The following is a 20,726-nucleotide window of genomic DNA, read 5'->3' as shown; positions in this document are numbered from 1 at the left end:
GAACAATGGAAGAGTTGTGAAGCATTTTTAAACGTCAGCGGAATTCCAGAACAATGGAAGAGTTCCGATGCATTTTTAAATGTCAGCGGAATTCCGAGAACAATGGAAGAGTTGTGAAGCATTTTTAAACGTCAGCGGAATTCCGAGAACAATGGAAGAGTTCCGAAGCATTTTTAAACGTCAGCGGAATTCCGAGAACAATGGAAGAGTTCTGAAGCCTTTATAAATGTCAGCGGAATTCCGAGAACAATGGAAGAGTTCCGAGGCATTTTTAAATGTCAGCGGAATTCTGAGAACAATGGAAGAGTTCCGAAGCATTTTTAAACTTCAGCAGAATTCCGAGAACAATGGAAGAGTTCTGAAGCATTTTTAAAAGTCAGTGGAATACCTAGAACAATGGAAGAGTTGTGAAGCATTTTTAAACGTCAGCGGAATTCCAGAACAATGGAAGAGTTCCGATGCATTTTTAAATGTCAGCGGAATTCCGAGAACAATGGAAGAGTTGCGAAGCATTTTTAAACGTCAGCGGAATTCCGAGAACAATGGAAGAGTTGTGAAGCATTTTTAAACGTCAGCGGAATTCCGAGAACAATGGAAGAGTTCCGAAGCATTTTTAAACGTCAGCGGAATTCCGAGAACAATGGAAGAGTTCTGAAGCATTTTTAAATGTCAGCAGAATTCCGAGAACAATAGAAGAGATCCGAAGCATTTTTAAACGTCAGCGGAATTCCGAGAACAATGGAAGAGTTCTGAAGCCTTTTTAAATGTCAGCGGAATTCCGAGAACAATGGAAGAGTTCCGAAGCATTTTTAAATGTCAGCGGAATTCTGAGAACAATGGAAGAGTTCCGAAGCATTTTTAAACTTCAGCAGATTCCGAGAACAATGGAAGAGTTCCGAAGCATACTTAAACTTCAGCGGGATTCCGAGAACAATGGAAGAGTTCTGAAGCATTTTTAAAAGTCAGGGGAATACCGAGAACAATGGAAGAGTTGTGAAGCATTTTTAAACGTCAGCGGAATTCCAGAACAATGGAAGAGTTCCGATGCATTTTTAAATGTCAGCGGAATTCCGAGAACAATGGAAGAGTTCCGAAGCATTTTTAAACGTCAGCGGAATTCCGAGAACAATGGAAGAGTTGTGAAGCATTTTTAAACGTCAGCGGAATTCCGAGAACAATGGAAGAGTTCCGAAGCATTTTTAAACGTCAGCGGAATTCCGAGAACAATGGAAGAGTTCTGAAGCCTTTATAAATGTCAGCGGAATTCTGAGAACAATGGAAGAGTTCCGAGGCATTTTTAAATGTCAGCGGAATTCTGAGAACAATGGAAGAGTTCCGAAGCATTTTTAAACTTCAGCAGAATTCCGAGAACAATGGAAGAGTTCCGAAGCATACTTAAACTTCAGCGGAATTCCGAGAACAATGGAAGAGTTCAGAAGCATTTTTAAAAGTCAGCTAAATACCGAGAACAATGGAAGAGTTGTGAAGCATTTTTAAGCATCAGCGGAATTCCGAGAACAAGGGAAGAGTTCCGAAGCATTTTTAAACGTCAGCAGAATTCCGAGAACAATGGAAGAGTTCTGAAGCCTTTTTAAATGTCAGCGGAATTCCGAAAACAATGGAAGAGTTCTGAAGCCTTTTTAAATGTCAGCGGAATTCCGAGAACAATGGAAGAGTTCCGAAGCATTTTTAAATGTCAGCGGAATTCTGAGAACATTGGAAGAGTTCCGAAGCATTTTTAAACATCAGCGGAATTCCGAGAACAATGGAAGAGTTCTGAAGCATTTTTAAATGTCAGCGGAATTCCGAGAACAATAGAAGAGATCCGAAGCATTTTTAAACATCAGCGGAATTCCGAGAACAATGGAAGAGTTGTGAAGCATTTTTAAACGTCAGCGGAATTCCGAAAACAATGGAAGAGTTCCGAAGCATTTTTAAACGTCAGCGGAATTCCGAGAACAATGGAGGAGTTCTGAAGCCTTTTTAAATGTCAGCGGAATTCCGAGAACAATGGAAGAGTTCTGAAGCATTTTTAAATGTCAGCGGAAATCTGAGAACAATGGAAGAGTTCCGAAGCATTTTTAAACTTCAGCAGAATTCCGAGAACAATGGAAGAGTTCCGAAGTATACTTAAACTTCAGCGGAATTCCGAGAACAATGGAAGAGTTCTGAAGCATTTTTAAAAGTTAGCGGAATACCGAGAACAATGGAAGAGTTGTGAAGCATTTTTAAACGTCAGCGGAATTCCAGAACAATGGAAGAGTTCCGATGCATTTTTAAACGTCAGCGGAATTCCAGAACAATGGAAGAGTTCCGAAGCATTTTTAAATGTCAGCGGAATTCCGAGAACAATGGAAGAGTTCTGAAGCCTTTTTAAATGTCAGCGGAATTCCGAAAACAATGGAAGAGTTCTGAAGCCTTTTTAAATGTCAGCGGAATTCCGAGAACAATGGAAGAGTTCCGAAGCATTTTTAAATGTCAGCGGAATTCTGAGAACATTGGAAGAGTTCCGAAGCATTTTTAAACATCAGCGGAATTCCGAGAACAATGGAAGAGTTCTGAAGCATTTTTAAATGTCAGCAGAATTCCGAGAACAATAGAAGAGATCCGAAGCATTTTTAAACATCAGCGGAATTCCGAGAACAATGGAAGAGTTCTGAAGCATTTTTAAAAGTTAGCGGAATACCGAGAACAATGGAAGAGTTGTGAAGCATTTTTAAACGTCAGCGGAATTCCAGAACAATGGAAGAGTTCCGATGCATTTTTAAACGTCAGCGGAATTCCAGAACAATGGAAGAGTTCCGAAGCATTTTTAAATGTCAGCGGAATTCCGAGAACAATGGAAGAGTTCCAAAACATTTTTAAATGTCAGCAGAATTCCGAGAACAATGGAAAATTTCCGAAGCAATTTTAAACTACAGCAGAATTCCGAGAACAATGGAAGAGTTCTGAAGCCTTTTTAAATGTCAGCGGAATTCCGAGAACAATGGAAGAGTTCCGAAACATTTTTAAATGTCAGCGGAATTCTTAGAACAATGGAAGAGTTCCGAAGCATTTTTAAACTTCATCAGAATTCCGAGAACAATGGAAGAGTTCCGAAACATTTTTAAATGTCAGCGGAATTCTTAGAACAATGGAAGAGTCCTGAAGCATACTTAAACTTCAGCGGAATTCCGAGAACAATGGAAGAGTTCTGAAGCATTTTTAAAAGTCAGCGGAATACCGAGAACAATGGAAGAGTTGTGAAGCATTTTTAAACGTCAGCGGAATTCCAGAACAATGGAAGAGTTCCGATGCATTTTTAAATGTCAGCGGAATTCCGAGAACAATGGAAGAGTTCCGAAGCATTTTTAAACGTCAGTGGAATTCCGAGAACAATGGAAGAGTTGTGAAGCATTTTTAAACGTCAGCGGAATTCCGAGAACAATGGAAGAGTTCCGAAGCATTTTTAAACGTCAGCGGAATTCCGAGAACAATGGAAGAGTTCTGAAGCCTTTATAAATGTCACCGGAATTCCGAGAACAATGAAAGAGTTCCGAGGCATTTTTAAATGTCAGCGGAATTCTGAGAACAATGGAAGAGTTCCGAAGCATTTTTAAACTTCAGCAGATTCCGAGAACAATGGAAGAGTTCCGAAGCATACTTAAACTTCAGCGGGATTCCGAGAACAATGGAAGAGTTCTGAAGCATTTTTAAAAGTCAGCAGAATACCGAGAACAATGGAAGAGTTGTGAAGCATTTTTAAACGTCAGCGGAATTCCAGAACAATGGAAGAGTTCCGATGCATTTTTAAATGTCAGCGGAATTCCGAGAACAATGGAAGAGTTGTGAAGCATTTTTAAACGTCAGCGGAATTCCGAGAACAATGGAAGAGTTCCGAAGCATTTTTAAACGTCAGCGGAATTCCGAGAACAATGGAAGAGTTCTGAAGCCTTTATAAATGTCAGCGGAATTCCGAGAACAATGGAAGAGTTCCGAGGCATTTTTAAATGTCAGCGGAATTCTGAGAACAATGGAAGAGTTCCGAAGCATTTTTAAACTTCAGCAGAATTCCGAGAACAATGGAAGAGTTCTGAAGCATTTTTAAAAGTCAGCGGAATACCTAGAACAATGGAAGAGTTGTGAAGCATTTTTAAACGTCAGCGGAATTCCAGAACAATGGAAGAGTTCCGATGCATTTTTAAATGTCAGCGGAATTCCGAGAACAATGGAAGAGTTGCGAAGCATTTTTAAACGTCAGCGGAATTCCGAGAACAATGGAAGAGTTGTGAAGCATTTTTAAACGTCAGCGGAATTCCGAGAACAATGGAAGAGTTCCGAAGCATTTTTAAACGTCAGCGGAATTCCGAGAACAATGGAAGAGTTCTGAAGCATTTTTAAACGTCAGCGGAATTCCGAGAACAATGGAAGAGTTCTGAAGCCTTTTTAAATGTCAGCGGAATTCCGAGAACAATGGAAGAGTTCTGAAGCCTTTTTAAATGTCAGCGGAATTCCGAGAACAATGGAAGAGTTCCGAAGCATTTTTAAATGTCAGCGGAATTCTGAGAACAATGGAAGAGTTCCGAAGCATTTTTAAACGTCAGCGGAATTCCGAGAACAATGGAAGAGTTGTGAAGCATTTTTAAACGTCAGCGGAATTCCGAGAACAATGGAAGAGTTCCGAAGCATTTTTAAACGTCAGCGGAATTCCGAGAACAATGGAAGAGTTCTGAAGCCTTTATAAATGTCAGCGGAATTCCGAGAACAATGGAAGAGTTCCGAGGCATTTTTAAATGTCAGCGGAATTCTGAGAACAATGGAAGAGTTCCGAAGCATTTTTAAACTTCAGCAGAATTCCGAGAACAATGGAAGAGTTCCGAAGCATACTTAAACTTCAGCGGAATTCCGAGAACAATGGAAGAGTTCAGAAGCATTTTTAAAAGTCAGCTAAATACCGAGAACAATGGAAGAGTTGTGAAGCATTTTTAAGCATCAGCGGAATTCCGAGAACAAGGGAAGAGTTCCGAAGCATTTTTAAACGTCAGCAGAATTCCGAGAACAATGGAAGAGTTCTGAAGCCTTTTTAAATGTCAGCGGAATTCCGAAAACAATGGAAGAGTTCTGAAGCCTTTTTAAATGTCAGCGGAATTCCGAGAACAATGGAAGAGTTCCGAAGCATTTTTAAATGTCAGCGGAATTCTGAGAACATTGGAAGAGTTCCGAAGCATTTTTAAACATCAGCGGAATTCCGAGAACAATGGAAGAGTTCTGAAGCATTTTTAAATGTCAGCGGAATTCCGAGAACAATAGAAGAGATCCGAAGCATTTTTAAACATCAGCGGAATTCCGAGAACAATGGAAGAGTTGTGAAGCATTTTTAAACGTCAGCGGAATTCCGAAAACAATGGAAGAGTTACGAAGCATTTTTAAACGTCAGCGGAATTCCGAGAACAATGGAGGAGTTCTGAAGCCTTTTTAAATGTCAGCGGAATTCCGAGAACAATGGAAGAGTTCTGAAGCATTTTTAAATGTCAGCGGAAATCTGAGAACAATGGAAGAGTTCCGAAGCATTTTTAAACTTCAGCAGAATTCCGAGAACAATGGAAGAGTTCCGAAGTATACTTAAACTTCAGCGGAATTCCGAGAACAATGGAAGAGTTCTGAAGCATTTTTAAAAGTTAGCGGAATACCGAGAACAATGGAAGAGTTGTGAAGCATTTTTAAACGTCAGCGGAATTCCAGAACAATGGAAGAGTTCCGATGCATTTTTAAACGTCAGCGGAATTCCAGAACAATGGAAGAGTTCCGAAGCATTTTTAAATGTCAGCGGAATTCCGAGAACAATGGAAGAGTTCCAAAACATTTTTAAATGTCAGCAGAATTCCGAGAACAATGGAAAATTTCCGAAGCAATTTTAAACTACAGCAGAATTCCGAGAACAATGGAAGAGTTCTGAAGCCTTTTTAAATGTCAGCGGAATTCCGAGAACAATGGAAGAGTTCCGAAACATTTTTAAATGTCAGCGGAATTCTGAGAACATTGGAAGAGTTCCGAAGCATTTTTAAACATCAGCGGAATTCCGAGAACAATGGAAGAGTTCTGAAGCATTTTTAAATGTCAGCAGAATTCCGAGAACAATAGAAGAGATCCGAAGCATTTTTAAACATCAGCGGAATTCCGAGAACAATGGAAGAGTTCTGAAGCATTTTTAAAAGTTAGCGGAATACCGAGAACAATGGAAGAGTTGTGAAGCATTTTTAAACGTCAGCGGAATTCCAGAACAATGGAAGAGTTCCGATGCATTTTTAAACGTCAGCGGAATTCCAGAACAATGGAAGAGTTCCGAAGCATTTTTAAATGTCAGCGGAATTCCGAGAACAATGGAAGAGTTCCAAAACATTTTTAAATGTCAGCAGAATTCCGAGAACAATGGAAAATTTCCGAAGCAATTTTAAACTACAGCAGAATTCCGAGAACAATGGAAGAGTTCTGAAGCCTTTTTAAATGTCAGCGGAATTCCGAGAACAATGGAAGAGTTCCGAAACATTTTTAAATGTCAGCGGAATTCTTAGAACAATGGAAGAGTTCCGAAGCATTTTTAAACTTCATCAGAATTCCGAGAACAATGGAAGAGTTCCGAAACATTTTTAAATGTCAGCGGAATTCTTAGAACAATGGAAGAGTCCTGAAGCATACTTAAACTTCAGCGGAATTCCGAGAACAATGGAAGAGTTCTGAAGCATTTTTAAAAGTCAGCGGAATACCGAGAACAATGGAAGAGTTGTGAAGCATTTTTAAACGTCAGCGGAATTCCAGAACAATGGAAGAGTTCCGATGCATTTTTAAATGTCAGCGGAATTCCGAGAACAATGGAAGAGTTCCGAAGCATTTTTAAACGTCAGTGGAATTCCGAGAACAATGGAAGAGTTGTGAAGCATTTTTAAACGTCAGCGGAATTCCGAGAACAATGGAAGAGTTCCGAAGCATTTTTAAACGTCAGCGGAATTCCGAGAACAATGGAAGAGTTCTGAAGCCTTTATAAATGTCACCGGAATTCCGAGAACAATGAAAGAGTTCCGAGGCATTTTTAAATGTCAGCGGAATTCTGAGAACAATGGAAGAGTTCCGAAGCATTTTTAAACTTCAGCAGATTCCGAGAACAATGGAAGAGTTCCGAAGCATACTTAAACTTCAGCGGGATTCCGAGAACAATGGAAGAGTTCTGAAGCATTTTTAAAAGTCAGCAGAATACCGAGAACAATGGAAGAGTTGTGAAGCATTTTTAAACGTCAGCGGAATTCCAGAACAATGGAAGAGTTCCGATGCATTTTTAAATGTCAGCGGAATTCCGAGAACAATGGAAGAGTTGTGAAGCATTTTTAAACGTCAGCGGAATTCCGAGAACAATGGAAGAGTTCCGAAGCATTTTTAAACGTCAGCGGAATTCCGAGAACAATGGAAGAGTTCTGAAGCCTTTATAAATGTCAGCGGAATTCCGAGAACAATGGAAGAGTTCCGAGGCATTTTTAAATGTCAGCGGAATTCTGAGAACAATGGAAGAGTTCCGAAGCATTTTTAAACTTCAGCAGAATTCCGAGAACAATGGAAGAGTTCTGAAGCATTTTTAAAAGTCAGCGGAATACCTAGAACAATGGAAGAGTTGTGAAGCATTTTTAAACGTCAGCGGAATTCCAGAACAATGGAAGAGTTCCGATGCATTTTTAAATGTCAGCGGAATTCCGAGAACAATGGAAGAGTTGCGAAGCATTTTTAAACGTCAGCGGAATTCCGAGAACAATGGAAGAGTTGTGAAGCATTTTTAAACGTCAGCGGAATTCCGAGAACAATGGAAGAGTTCCGAAGCATTTTTAAACGTCAGCGGAATTCCGAGAACAATGGAAGAGTTCTGAAGCATTTTTAAACGTCAGCGGAATTCCGAGAACAATGGAAGAGTTCTGAAGCCTTTTTAAATGTCAGCGGAATTCCGAGAACAATGGAAGAGTTCTGAAGCCTTTTTAAATGTCAGCGGAATTCCGAGAACAATGGAAGAGTTCCGAAGCATTTTTAAATGTCAGCGGAATTCTGAGAACAATGGAAGAGTTCCGAAGCATTTTTAAACGTCAGCGGAATTCCGAGAACAATGGAAGAGTTGTGAAGCATTTTTAAACGTCAGCGGAATTCCGAGAACAATGGAAGAGTTCCGAAGCATTTTTAAACGTCAGCGGAATTCCGAGAACAATGGAAGAGTTCTGAAGCCTTTATAAATGTCAGCGGAATTCCGAGAACAATGGAAGAGTTCCGAGGCATTTTTAAATGTCAGCGGAATTCTGAGAACAATGGAAGAGTTCCGAAGCATTTTTAAACTTCAGCAGAATTCCGAGAACAATGGAAGAGTTCCGAAGCATACTTAAACTTCAGCGGAATTCCGAGAACAATGGAAGAGTTCAGAAGCATTTTTAAAAGTCAGCTAAATACCGAGAACAATGGAAGAGTTGTGAAGCATTTTTAAGCATCAGCGGAATTCCGAGAACAAGGGAAGAGTTCCGAAGCATTTTTAAACGTCAGCAGAATTCCGAGAACAATGGAAGAGTTCTGAAGCCTTTTTAAATGTCAGCGGAATTCCGAAAACAATGGAAGAGTTCTGAAGCCTTTTTAAATGTCAGCGGAATTCCGAGAACAATGGAAGAGTTCCGAAGCATTTTTAAATGTCAGCGGAATTCTGAGAACATTGGAAGAGTTCCGAAGCATTTTTAAACATCAGCGGAATTCCGAGAACAATGGAAGAGTTCTGAAGCATTTTTAAATGTCAGCGGAATTCCGAGAACAATAGAAGAGATCCGAAGCATTTTTAAACATCAGCGGAATTCCGAGAACAATGGAAGAGTTGTGAAGCATTTTTAAACGTCAGCGGAATTCCGAAAACAATGGAAGAGTTACGAAGCATTTTTAAACGTCAGCGGAATTCCGAGAACAATGGAGGAGTTCTGAAGCCTTTTTAAATGTCAGCGGAATTCCGAGAACAATGGAAGAGTTCTGAAGCATTTTTAAATGTCAGCGGAAATCTGAGAACAATGGAAGAGTTCCGAAGCATTTTTAAACTTCAGCAGAATTCCGAGAACAATGGAAGAGTTCCGAAGTATACTTAAACTTCAGCGGAATTCCGAGAACAATGGAAGAGTTCTGAAGCATTTTTAAAAGTTAGCGGAATACCGAGAACAATGGAAGAGTTGTGAAGCATTTTTAAACGTCAGCGGAATTCCAGAACAATGGAAGAGTTCCGATGCATTTTTAAACGTCAGCGGAATTCCAGAACAATGGAAGAGTTCCGAAGCATTTTTAAATGTCAGCGGAATTCCGAGAACAATGGAAGAGTTCCAAAACATTTTTAAATGTCAGCAGAATTCCGAGAACAATGGAAAATTTCCGAAGCAATTTTAAACTACAGCAGAATTCCGAGAACAATGGAAGAGTTCTGAAGCCTTTTTAAATGTCAGCGGAATTCCGAGAACAATGGAAGAGTTCCGAAACATTTTTAAATGTCAGCGGAATTCTTAGAACAATGGAAGAGTTCCGAAGCATTTTTAAACTTCATCAGAATTCCGAGAACAATGGAAGAGTTCTGAAGCATTTTTAAACGTCAGCGGAATTCCGAGAACAATGGAAGAGTTCTGAAGCATTTTTAAACATCAGCGGAATTCCGAGAACAATGGAAGAGTTCTGAAGCCTTTTTAAATGTCAGCGGAATTCCGAGAACAATGGAAGAGTCCTGAAGCATACTTAAACTTCAGCGGAATTCCGAGAACAATGGAAGAGTTCTGAAGCATTTTTAAAAGTCAGCGGAATACCGAGAACAATGGAAGAGTTGTGAAGCATTTTTAAACGTCAGCGGAATTCCAGAACAATGGAAGAGTTCCGATGCATTTTTAAATGTCAGCGGAATTCCGAGAACAATGGAAGAGTTCCGAAGCATTTTTAAACGTCAGTGGAATTCCGAGAACAATGGAAGAGTTGTGAAGCATTTTTAAACGTCAGCGGAATTCCGAGAACAATGGAAGAGTTCCGAAGCATTTTTAAACGTCAGCGGAATTCCGAGAACAATGGAAGAGTTCTGAAGCCTTTATAAATGTCACCGGAATTCCGAGAACAATGAAAGAGTTCCGAGGCATTTTTAAATGTCAGCGGAATTCTGAGAACAATGGAAGAGTTCCGAAGCATTTTTAAACTTCAGCAGAATTCCGAGAACAATGGAAGAGTTCCGAAGCATTTTTAAACGTCAGCGGAATTCCGAGAACAATGGAAGAGTTCTGAAGCCTTTTTAAATGTCAGCGGAATTCCGAGAACAATGGAAGAGTTCTGAAGCCTTTTTAAATGTCTGCGGAATTCCGAGAACAATGGAAGAGTTCCGAAGCATTTTTAAATGTCAGCGGAATTCTGAGAACAATGGAAGAGTTCCGAAGCATTTTTAAACTTCAGCGGAATTCCGAGAACAATGGAAGAGTTCTGAAGCATTTTTAAATGTCAGCGGAATTCCGAGAACAATGGAAGAGTTCCGAAGCATTTTTAAATGTCAGCGGAATTCTGAGAAAAATGGAAGAGTTCCAAAGCATTTTTAAACTTCAGCAGAATTCCGAGAACAATGGAAGAGTTCCGAAGCATACTTAAACTTTAGCGGAATTCCGAGAACAATGGAAGAGTTCAGAAGCATTTTTAAAAGTCAGCTGAATGCCGAGAACAATGGAAGAGTTGTGAAGCATTTTTAAGCATCAGCGGAATTCCGAGAACAATGGAAGAGTTCCGAAGCATTTGTAAACGTCAGCGGAATTCCGAGAACAAAGAAAGAGTTCTGAAGCCTTTTTAAATGTCAGCGGAATTCCGAGAACAATGGAAGAGTTCTGAAGCCTTTTTAAATGTCAGCGGAATTCCGAGAACAATGGAAGAGTTCTGAATCCTTTTTAAATGTCAGCGGAATTCCGAGAACAATGGAAGAGTTCCGGAGCATTTTTAAATGTCAGCGGAATTCTGAGAACAATGGAAGAGTTCCGAAGCATTTTTAAACTTCAGCGGAATTCCGAGAACAATGGAAGAGTTCTGAAGCATTTTTAAACGTCAGCGGAATTCCGAGAACAATAGAAGAGATCCGAAGCATTTTTAAACGTCAGCGGTATTCCGAGAACAATGGAAGAGTTGTGAAGCATTTTTAAACGTCAGCGGAATTCCGAGAACAATGGAAGAGTTCTGAAGCCTTTTTAAATTTCAGCGGAATTCCGAGAACAATGGAAGAGTTCTGAAGCCTTTTTAAATGTCAGCGGAATTCCGAGAACAATGGAAGAGTTCCGAAGCATTTTTAAATGTCAGCGGAATTCTGAGAACAATGGAAGAGTTCCGAAGCATTTTTAAACTTCAGCAGATTCCGAGAACAATGGAAGAGTTCCGAAGCATACTTAAACTTCAGCGGGATTCCGAGAACAATGGAAGAGTTCTGAAGCATTTTTAAAAGTCAGCGGAATACCGAGAACAATGGAAGAGTTGTGAAGCATTTTTAAACGTCAGCGGAATTCCAGAACAATGGAAGAGTTCCGATGCATTTTTAAATGTCAGCGGAATTCCGAGAACAATGGAAGAGTTCCGAAGCATTTTTAAACGTCAGCGGAATTCCGAGAACAATGGAAGAGTTCTGAAGCATTTTTAAACGTCAGCGGAATTCCGAGAACAATGGAAGAGTTCTGAAGCCTTTTTAAATGTCAGCGGAATTCCGAGAACAATGGAAGAGTTCTGAAGCCTTTTTAAATGTCAGCGGAATTCCGAGAACAATGGAAGAGTTCCGAAGCATTTTTAAATGTCAGCGGAATTCTGAGAACAATGGAAGAGTTCCGAAGCATTTTTAAACTTCAGCGGAATTCCAAGAACAATGGAAGAGTTCTGAAGCATTTTTAAATGTCAGCAGAATTCCAAGAACAATAGAAGAGATCCGAAGCATTTTTAAACGTCAGCGGAATTCCGAGAACAATGGAAGAGTTCTGAAGCCTTTTTAAATGTCAGCGGAATTCCGAGAACAATGGAAGAGTTCCGAAGCATTTTTAAATGTCAGCGGAATTCTGAGAACAATGGAAGAGTTGTGAAGCATTTTTAAACGTCAGCGGAATTCCGAAAACAATGGAAGAGTTCCGAAGCATTTTTAAACGTCAGCGGAATTCCGAGAACAATGGAGGAGTTCTGAAGCCTTTTTAAATGTCAGCGGAATTCCGAGAACAATGGAAGAGTTCTGAAGCATTTTTAAATGTCAGCGGAAATCTGAGAACAATGGAAGAGTTCCGAAGCATTTTTAAACTTCAGCAGAATTCCGAGAACAATGGAAGAGTTCCGAAGTATACTTAAACTTCAGCGGAATTCCGAGAACAATGGAAGAGTTCTGAAGCAATTTTAAAAGTTAGCGGAATACCGAGAACAATGGAAGAGTTGTGAAGCCTTTATAAATGTCAGCGGAATTCCGAGAACAATGGAAGAGTTCCGAGGCATTTTTAAATGTCAGCGGAATTCTGAGAACAATGGAAGAGTTCCGAAGCATTTTTAAACTTCAGCAGAATTCCGAGAACAATGGAAGAGTTCCGAAGCATACTTAAACTTCAGCGGAATTCCGAGAACAATGGAAGAGTTCAGAAGCATTTTTAAAAGTCAGCTAAATACCGAGAACAATGGAAGAGTTGTGAAGCATTTTTAAGCATCAGCGGAATTCCGAGAACAAGGGAAGAGTTCCGAAGCATTTTTAAACGTCAGCAGAATTCCGAGAACAATGGAAGAGTTCTGAAGCCTTTTTAAATGTCAGCGGAATTCCGAAAACAATGGAAGAGTTCTGAAGCCTTTTTAAATGTCAGCGGAATTCCGAGAACAATGGAAGAGTTCCGAAGCATTTTTAAATGTCAGCGGAATTCTGAGAACATTGGAAGAGTTCCGAAGCATTTTTAAACATCAGCGGAATTCCGAGAACAATGGAAGAGTTCTGAAGCATTTTTAAATGTCAGCGGAATTCCGAGAACAATAGAAGATTTCCGAAGCATTTTTAAACATCAGCGGAATTCCGAGAACAATGGAAGAGTTGTGAAGCATTTTTAAACGTCAGCGGAATTCCGAAAACAATGGAAGAGTTACGAAGCATTTTTAAACGTCAGCGGAATTCCGAGAACAATGGAGGAGTTCTGAAGCCTTTTTAAATGTCAGCGGAATTCCGAGAACAATGGAAGAGTTCTGAAGCATTTTTAAATGTCAGCGGAAATCTGAGAACAATGGAAGAGTTCCGAAGCATTTTTAAACTTCAGCAGAATTCCGAGAACAATGGAAGAGTTCCGAAGTATACTTAAACTTCAGCGGAATTCCGAGAACAATGGAAGAGTTCTGAAGCATTTTTAAAAGTTAGCGGAATACCGAGAACAATGGAAGAGTTGTGAAGCATTTTTAAACGTCAGCGGAATTCCAGAACAATGGAAGAGTTCCGATGCATTTTTAAACGTCAGCGGAATTCCAGAACAATGGAAGAGTTCCGAAGCATTTTTAAATGTCAGCGGAATTCCGAGAACAATGGAAGAGTTCCAAAACATTTTTAAATGTCAGCAGAATTCCGAGAACAATGGAAAATTTCCGAAGCAATTTTAAACTACAGCAGAATTCCGAGAACAATGGAAGAGTTCTGAAGCCTTTTTAAATGTCAGCGGAATTCCGAGAACAATGGAAGAGTTCCGAAACATTTTTAAATGTCAGCGGAATTCTTAGAACAATGGAAGAGTTCCGAAGCATTTTTAAACTTCATCAGAATTCCGAGAACAATGGAAGAGTTCTGAAGCATTTTTAAACGTCAGCGGAATTCCGAGAACAATGGAAGAGTTCTGAAGCATTTTTAAACATCAGCGGAATTCCGAGAACAATGGAAGAGTTCTGAAGCCTTTTTAAATGTCAGCGGAATTCCGAGAACAATGGAAGAGTCCTGAAGCATACTTAAACTTCAGCGGAATTCCGAGAACAATGGAAGAGTTCTGAAGCATTTTTAAAAGTCAGCGGAATACCGAGAACAATGGAAGAGTTGTGAAGCATTTTTAAACGTCAGCGGAATTCCAGAACAATGGAAGAGTTCCGATGCATTTTTAAATGTCAGCGGAATTCCGAGAACAATGGAAGAGTTCCGAAGCATTTTTAAACGTCAGTGGAATTCCGAGAACAATGGAAGAGTTGTGAAGCATTTTTAAACGTCAGCGGAATTCCGAGAACAATGGAAGAGTTCCGAAGCATTTTTAAACGTCAGCGGAATTCCGAGAACAATGGAAGAGTTCTGAAGCCTTTATAAATGTCACCGGAATTCCGAGAACAATGAAAGAGTTCCGAGGCATTTTTAAATGTCAGCGGAATTCTGAGAACAATGGAAGAGTTCCGAAGCATTTTTAAACTTCAGCAGAATTCCGAGAACAATGGAAGAGTTCCGAAGCATTTTTAAACGTCAGCGGAATTCCGAGAACAATGGAAGAGTTCTGAAGCCTTTTTAAATGTCAGCGGAATTCCGAGAACAATGGAAGAGTTCTGAAGCCTTTTTAAATGTCTGCGGAATTCCGAGAACAATGGAAGAGTTCCGAAGCATTTTTAAATGTCAGCGGAATTCTGAGAACAATGGAAGAGTTCCGAAGCATTTTTAAACTTCAGCGGAATTCCGAGAACAATGGAAGAGTTCTGAAGCATTTTTAAATGTCAGCGGAATTCCGAGAACAATGGAAGAGTTCCGAAGCATTTTTAAATGTCAGCGGAATTCTGAGAAAAATGGAAGAGTTCCAAAGCATTTTTAAACTTCAGCAGAATTCCGAGAACAATGGAAGAGTTCCGAAGCATACTTAAACTTTAGCGGAATTCCGAGAACAATGGAAGAGTTCAGAAGCATTTTTAAAAGTCAGCTGAATGCCGAGAACAATGGAAGAGTTGTGAAGCATTTTTAAGCATCAGCGGAATTCCGAGAACAATGGAAGAGTTCCGAAGCATTTGTAAACGTCAGCGGAATTCCGAGAACAAAGAAAGAGTTCTGAAGCCTTTTTAAATGTCAGCGGAATTCCGAGAACAATGGAAGAGTTCTGAAGCCTTTTTAAATGTCAGCGGAATTCCGAGAACAATGGAAGAGTTCTGAATCCTTTTTAAATGTCAGCGGAATTCCGAGAACAATGGAAGAGTTCCGGAGCATTTTTAAATGTCAGCGGAATTCTGAGAACAATGGAAGAGTTCCGAAGCATTTTTAAACTTCAGCGGAATTCCGAGAACAATGGAAGAGTTCTGAAGCATTTTTAAATGTCAGCGGAATTCCGAGAACAATAGAAGAGATCCGAAGCATTTTTAAACGTCAGCGGTATTCCGAGAACAATGGAAGAGTTGTGAAGCATTTTTAAACGTCAGCGGAATTCCGAGAACAATGGAAGAGTTCTGAAGCCTTTTTAAATTTCAGCGGAATTCCGAGAACAATGGAAGAGTTCTGAAGCCTTTTTAAATGTCAGCGGAATTCCGAGAACAATGGAAGAGTTCCGAAGCATTTTTAAATGTCAGCGGAATTCTGAGAACAATGGAAGAGTTCCGAAGCATTTTTAAACTTCAGCAGATTCCGAGAACAATGGAAGAGTTCCGAAGCATACTTAAACTTCAGCGGGATTCCGAGAACAATGGAAGAGTTCTGAAGCATTTTTAAAAGTCAGCGGAATACCGAGAACAATGGAAGAGTTGTGAAGCATTTTTAAACGTCAGCGGAATTCCAGAACAATGGAAGAGTTCCGATGCATTTTTAAATGTCAGCGGAATTCCGAGAACAATGGAAGAGTTCCGAAGCATTTTTAAACGTCAGCGGAATTCCGAGAACAATGGAAGAGTTCCGAAGCATTTTTAAATGTCAGCGGAATTCTGAGAACAATGGAAGAGTTCCGAAGCATTTTTAAACTTCAGCGGAATTCCAAGAACAATGGAAGAGTTCTGAAGCATTTTTAAATGTCAGCAGAATTCCAAGAACAATAGAAGAGATCCGAAGCATTTTTAAACGTCAGCGGAATTCCGAGAACAATGGAAGAGTTCTGAAGCCTTTTTAAATGTCAGCGGAATTCCGAGAACAATGGAAGAGTTCCGAAGCATTTTTAAATGTCAGCGGAATTCTGAGAACAATGGAAGAGTTGTGAAGCATTTTTAAACGTCAGCGGAATTCCGAAAACAATGGAAGAGTTCCGAAGCATTTTTAAACGTCAGCGGAATTCCGAGAACAATGGAGGAGTTCTGAAGCCTTTTTAAATGTCAGCGGAATTCCGAGAACAATGGAAGAGTTCTGAAGCATTTTTAAATGTCAGCGGAAATCTGAGAACAATGGAAGAGTTCCGAAGCATTTTTAAACTTCAGCAGAATTCCGAGAACAATGGAAGAGTTCCGAAGTATACTTAAACTTCAGCGGAATTCCGAGAACAATGGAAGAGTTCTGAAGCAATTTTAAAAGTTAGCGGAATACCGAGAACAATGGAAGAGTTGTGAAGCATTTTTAAACGTCAGCGGAATTCCAGAACAATGGAAGAGTTCCGATGCATTTTTAAACGTCAGCGGAATTCCAGAACAATGGAAGAGTTCCGAAGCATTTTTAAATGTCAGCGGAATTCCGAGAACAATGGAAGAGTTCCAAAACATTTTTAAATGTCAGCAGAATTCCGAGAACAATGGAAAATTTCCGAAGCAATTTTAAACTACAGCAGAATTCCGAGAACAATGGAAGAGTTCTGAAGCCTTTTTAAATGTCAGCGGAATTCCGAGAACAATGGAAGAGTTCCGAAACATTTTTAAATGTCAGCGGAATTCTTAGAACAATGGAAGAGTTCCGAAGCATTTTTAAACTTCATCAGAATTCCGAGAACAATGGAAGAGTTCTGAAGCATTTTTAAACGTCAGCGGAATTCCGAGAACAATGGAAGAGTTCTGAAGCATTTTTAAACATCAGCGGAATTCCGAGAACAATGGAAGAGTTCTGAAGCCTTTTTAAATGTCAGCGGAATTCCGAGAACAATGGAAGAGTTCCGAAACATTTTTAAATGTCAGCAGAATTCCGAGAACAATGGAAGAGTTCCGAAGCATACTTAAACTTCAGCGGAATTCCGAGAACAATGGAAGAGTTCTGAAGCATTTTTAAAAGTCAGCGGAATACCGAGAACAATGGAAGAGTTGTGAAGCATTTTTAAACGTCAGCGGAATTCCAGAACAATGGAAGAGTTCCGATGCATTTTTAAATGTCAGCGGAATTCCGAGAACAATGGAAGAGTTCCGAAGCATTTTTAAACGTCAGTGGAATTCCGAGAACAATGGAAGAGTTGTGAAGCATTTTTAAACGTCAGCGGAATTCCGAGAACAATGGAAGAGTTCCGAAGCATTTTTAAACGTCAGCGGAATTCCGAGAACAATGGAAGAGTTCTGAAGCCTTTATAAATGTCACCGGAATTCCGAGAACAATGAAAGAGTTCCGAGGCATTTTTAAATGTCAGCGGAATTCTGAGAACAATGGAAGAGTTCCGAAGCATTTTTAAACTTCAGCAGAATTCCGAGAACAATGGAAGAGTTCCGAAGAATTTTTAAACGTCAGCGGAATTCCGAGAACAATGGAAGAGTTCTGAAGCCTTTTTAAATGTCAGCGGAATTCCGAGAACAATGGAAGAGTTCTGAAGCCTTTTTAAATGTCTGCGGAATTCCGAGAACAATGGAAGAGTTCCGAAGCATTTTTAAATGTCAGCGGAATTCTGAGAACAATGGAAGAGTTCCGAAGCATTTTTAAACTTCAGCGGAATTCCGAGAACAATGGAAGAGTTCTGAAGCATTTTTAAATGTCAGCGGAATTCCGAGAACAATGGAAGAGTTCCGAAGCATTTTTAAATGTCAGCGGAATTCTGAGAAAAATGGAAGAGTTCCAAAGCATTTTTAAACTTCAGCAGAATTCCGAGAACAATGGAAGAGTTCCGAAGCATACTTAAACTTTAGCGGAATTCCGAGAACAATGGAAGAGTTCAGAAGCATTTTTAAAAGTCAGCTGAATGCCGAGAACAATGGAAGAGTTGTGAAGCATTTTTAAGCATCAGCGGAATTCCGAGAACAATGGAAGAGTTCCGAAGCATTTTTAAACGTCAGCGGAATTCCGAGAACAAAGAAAGAGTTCTGAAGCCTTTTTAAATGTCAGCGGAATTCCGAGAACAATGGAAGAGTTCTGAAGCCTTTTTAAATGTCAGCGGAATTCCGAGAACAATGGAAGAGTTCTGAATCCTTTTTAAATGTCAGCGGAATTCCGAGAACAATGGAAGAGTTCCGGAGCATTTTTAAATGTCAGCGGAATTCTGAGAACAATGGAAGAGTTCCGAAGCATTTTTAAACTTCAGCGGAATTCCGAGAACAATGGAAGAGTTCTGAAGCATTTTTAAATGTCAGCGGAATTCCGAGAACAATAGAAGAGATCCGAAGCATTTTTAAACGTCAGCGGTATTCCGAGAACAATGGAAGAGTTGTGAAGCATTTTTAAACGTCAGCGGAATTCCGAGAACAATGGAAGAGTTCTGAAGCCTTTTTAAATTTCAGCGGAATTCCGAGAACAATGGAAGAGTTCTGAAGCCTTTTTAAATGTCAGCGGAATTCCGAGAACAATGGAAGAGTTCCGAAGCATTTTTAAATGTCAGCGGAATTCTGAGAACAATGGAAGAGTTCCGAAGCATTTTTAAACTTCAGCAGATTCCGAGAACAATGGAAGAGTTCCGAAGCATACTTAAACTTCAGCGGGATTCCGAGAACAATGGAAGAGTTCTGAAGCATTTTTAAAAGTCAGCGGAATACCGAGAACAATGGAAGAGTTGTGAAGCATTTTTAAACGTCAGCGGAATTCCAGAACAATGGAAGAGTTCCGATGCATTTTTAAATGTCAGCGGAATTCCGAGAACAATGGAAGAGTTCCGAAGCATTTTTAAACGTCAGCGGAATTCCGAGAACAATGGAAGAGTTCTGAAGCATTTTTAAACGTCAGCGGAATTCCGAGAACAATGGAAGAGTTCTGAAGCCTTTTTAAATGTCAGCGGAATTCCGAGAACAATGGAAGAGTTCTGAAGCCTTTTTAAATGTCAGCGGAATTCCGAGAACAATGGAAGAGTTCCGAAGCATTTTTAAATGTCAGCGGAATTCTGAGAACAATGGAAGAGTTCCGAAGCATTTTTAAACTTCAGCGGAATTCCAAGAACAATGGAAGAGTTCTGAAGCATTTTTAAATGTCAGCAGAATTCCGAGAACAATAGAAGAGATCCGAAGCATTTTTAAACGTCAGCGGAATTCCGAGAACAATGGAAGAGTTCTGAAGCCTTTTTAAATGTCAGCGGAATTCCGAGAACAATGGAAGAGTTCCGAAGCATTTTTAAATGTCAGCGGAATTCTGAGAACAATGGAAGAGTTCCGAAGCATTTTTAAACTTCAGCAGATTCCGAGAACAATGGAAGAGTTGTGAAGCATACTTAAACTTCAGCGGGATTCCGAGAACAATGGAAGAGTTCTGAAGCATTTTTAAAAGTCAGGGGAATACCGAGAACAATGGAAGAGTTGTGAAGCATTTTTAAACGTCAGCGGAATTCCAGAACAATGGAAGAGTTCCGATGCATTTTTAAATGTCAGCGGAATTCCGAGAACAATGGAAGAGTTCCGAAGCATTTTTAAACGTCAGCGGAATTCCGAGAACAATGGAAGAGTTGTGAAGCATTTTTAAACGTCAGCGGAATTCCGAGAACAATGGAAGAGTTCCGAAGAATTTTTAAACGTCAGCGGAATTCCGAGAACAATGGAAGAGTTCTGAAGCCTTTATAAATGTCAGCGGAATTCCGAGAACAATGGAAGAGTTCCGAGGCATTTTTAAATGTCAGCGGAATTCTGAGAACAATGGAAGAGTTCCGAAGCATTTTTAAACTTCAGCAGAATTCCGAGAACAATGGAAGAGTTCCGAAGCATACTTAAACTTCAGCGGAATTCCGAGAACAATGGAAGAGTTCAGAAGCATTTTTAAAAGTCAGCTAAATACCGAGAACAATGGAAGAGTTGTGAAGCATTTTTAAGCATCAGCGGAATTCCGAGAACAAGGGAAGAGTTCCGAAGCATTTTTAAACGTCAGCAGAATTCCGAGAACAATGGAAGAGTTCTGAAGCCTTTTTAAATGTCAGCGGAATTCCGAAAACAATGGAAGAGTTCTGAAGCCTTTTTAAATGTCAGCGGAATTCCGAGAACAATGGAAGAGTTCCGAAGCATTTTTAAATGTCAGCGGAATTCTGAGAACAATGGAAGAGTTCCGAAGCATTTTTAAACATCAGCGGAATTCCGAGAACAATGGAAGAGTTCTGAAGCATTTTTAAATGTCAGCGGAATTCCGAGAACAATAGAAGAGATCCGAAGCATTTTTAAACATCAGCGGAATTCCGAGAACAATGGAAGAGTTGTGAAGCATTTTTAAACGTCAGCGGAATTCCGAAAACAATGGAAGAGTTCCGAAGCATTTTTAAACGTCAGCGGAATTCCGAGAACAATGGATGAGTTCTGAAGCCTTTTTAAATGTCAGCGGAATTCCGAGAACAATGGAAGAGTTCTGAAGCATTTTTAAATGTCAGCGGAAATCTGAGAACAATGGAAGAGTTCCGAAGCATTTTTAAACTTCAGCAGAATTCCGAGAACAATGGAAGAGTTCCGAAGTATACTTAAACTTC

The sequence above is a fragment of the Phyllobates terribilis genome, unplaced genomic scaffold (genome assembly GCF_046119375.1).
Source record: "Phyllobates terribilis strain yellow unplaced genomic scaffold, ASM4611937v1 Scaffold_28__1_contigs__length_16237799, whole genome shotgun sequence".
Taxonomy (NCBI): Eukaryota; Metazoa; Chordata; class Amphibia; order Anura; family Dendrobatidae; genus Phyllobates; species Phyllobates terribilis.
Note: the sequence above shows the minus strand (reverse complement) of the source record.